The following is a 2,767-nucleotide window of genomic DNA, read 5'->3' as shown; positions in this document are numbered from 1 at the left end:
AATAAGCTCATGATAATAACTCATTAGCTCAGCTAATATATCACTTTTAACAGAAACAGACTAGCAGAAGGTTAGGTATTAGAAACATCTGTTTTACCTAGCCTATTTTAATCACCTCATTTTAAAACCACACAGAGCGTATGACGTTATAAACGCGGTGTTTTCAGGATTTTCGTCCTCCACTTCATTTTGGCCGTACCCGGCTTTCATAACCACCAGACAGAAGCTCTTTGCATAGCTGTTTTCGTAAATGGCATCAACGAACCGTTCGATTGGTTAACATTCTATTGTTTGTTTACACCCCGGTAGTCAACCTAGAACCCAATGCGAATACATTTAAATCTAAGCAGTTTATGGCTCTTCTGCAAAGTTCGGAGATGGCTGATGCTGGCGCTGGTTTATTTCCTTACACGGCGCAGAGTGCATCTTCCCTGAAATCTGACAAGCGACTCTGAAGGGACGACCTTACAAGATATAATGCTTTCCTCCTGTAACCGTGCACGAAGTCGCCAGGCAAAGCAATAGGCAGTGGCTGGTGCGCTTAGAAAAGCTCCCGAGTTTGGGTGTCAGTCGAGTCCACTATAACGACACTGTTTATAACAATATATCAGATATACCGAAAAACACCTATGGCACTACCCGCTGTTCTATGGGAAAATAACCCGCTTATTACAATGCTCCAGTGCCGTGATATCGACAGAACAATTGAATGCGCGTAAAGTCAGCACAAAAAATGCGAGCTGGCGCCGCCTCTCCACGCCAACCCCTTTGACACTGCGCCGCGATGCACCTCCGATCCCGTTTACCCTTCAGAAAACGAGTCACTGGCGCCGCTTAGTCATCCTTCCACACATTTCTCCTACCAAACATCCCTCCCGATGCAACCGCTTTGGCCGTGTCCGTGCCTGCTGCTTTGAATTTGACTGGGTGCCTCTTGAACTACCACTGTTTTTCCGCGAATCAGACGTCAGGGCCGATGATTTGGAAACGTCTGAGTGCCTCACTGAAGAGGCGATCGTTGCGCGGAAACGTACTGCAGACAGCGGTTGCAGTGACAACTTGACGACACGGTTGCACAGCCTGCTCGGGTACCACCTTCGCCGGAGGCCCAACGCACGATGCCTTCGAGGGAGTTCGTTTCCACCAAGGACCCTTCGCTCAGCTAGTTGAAGCACCTATAGATGATCTTGAAAGAGATGTTCGCCAGCTTCATGTGCAGCAAACAAAGCAGACCGAGTATGTCTTGTTTTCCACAAATAGGTAGCAGTACAACTTTGCTTGCATGCAAATAAACTGTTTTGAGCTCTGCTCTGTCTTTTTGTTTAGCAACCCGCATATAACAATGATCAGTTATACAGATGAGATTTCCTTGGCACTTCGATATTGCTATAAGTGGGCTAGTATCACGATCTCTCCGTATGGAACTGGTCTTCTCGTCCAGGGACCGTGCCGTTTTTTCTTACGTCTCGTATCTATTGGCGCACCCGCCGAGGTTCATTTTTCACACAAATCAACAACTACGCCATGAATACTAACACTAAAGAATACTAAACGCCAGTCGATTTTCGTAGGAATGCCACGTTGAAAGTGGCGCGTTCGGTTGACGCCAACCTACGCATTACATCTGTTACTTATTATTCCCAGGCACACCAGGAGCAGTTAGAGTAGTTTTGAATATTTTGATATTGTCACCGAAGATGCATTCAGTTTGCTTTGTATTACCCATCCCGCTATGAGAACAGGCGCCGTATTGTAACTGGTATAGAACAAGATCCGTCTTCGCGATAATTTTGTGCTTCGAAAGGGTTTCGTGGTGTATTTTTCAATTGAGCAAAACCAGCGCTTATTGGCGAAGCCATGCCCTTACCTTTCCCGCTTTTCCCGCGATAGCGCGGGGTACATCAAACAAATGCGCACGCGTTAAGGTTTTTCAGATTTGCAGCGAAGGTTAGTGACAGCGGTAAACTGACTTCTTTCGTATATTTATTTATGGAACGCAATTACAGGTGCTCTTGTTCATATCCTGGCAATCCTGGGCCAAGCTTGGAACTCGATAGTGGAACTGGCGCTGCCTAAAGACACAATTTTCTTTATGGCAGGGACACAATGCTCCAGAAGAAAGCGCGTGGGTAATCAAAACTGCGGGGTCGGGTTCCGGGAACGATTCTCAATGGGTGGCGGAGATTAGGGAGCTGGAGGAGGCATTGCGATATTGTGAATGTCCATTTTGCAGCAGCATATTGTTTGGAGTGTTGGCGTGGTCTGCCCGAAAGGGCGCTTACATTGCTGCGGCTAATTATTGTTCCGTTGTCAATGAGAAGGTGAACTACTCTCTAGTGTAATTGACATCCGTCAAGTACACTAGAGAGCAGTTGGGGAGTATGGCGGGTAAGTGGTTGTATGTGTGGTTAAAGTTAAGTACACGTTTGATTTCACGTGAAAATTCATTTTCCTGGACGTATGTGTCTTGCGTCCACACTTGCCGTGAGCTTTAAAAACAGCTTTTTTTGGTGCTTCTTCGGTGTTACTGGTGTGCTGCTAATGCTACCTGGTGCCTCTTAGAGCGTTGGAATATATTTTTCTACTCAAAACACTCAGCTTATCATACCATCTTGTCCCGTTAAGCGACCCGGTATGACAGGTATGTCGCTATACGATTTAGCTCCAACTTCCTCGGAAAACTCAAGGTGCGGTCCAGGGAGGCAACCTGCGGTGGGGGGAGGGGCAGGAAGTTGTGGGGAAGCTCGTGTGGTTGACTGTGCGCATT

This window comes from Haemaphysalis longicornis, unplaced genomic scaffold, assembly GCF_048455015.1.
Source record: "Haemaphysalis longicornis isolate Haplotype H1 unplaced genomic scaffold, Haemaphysalis longicornis Haplotype H1 scaffold_14, whole genome shotgun sequence".
NCBI lineage: Eukaryota > Metazoa > Arthropoda > Arachnida > Ixodida > Ixodidae > Haemaphysalis > Haemaphysalis longicornis.
This window is presented reverse-complemented; position numbering follows the sequence as displayed.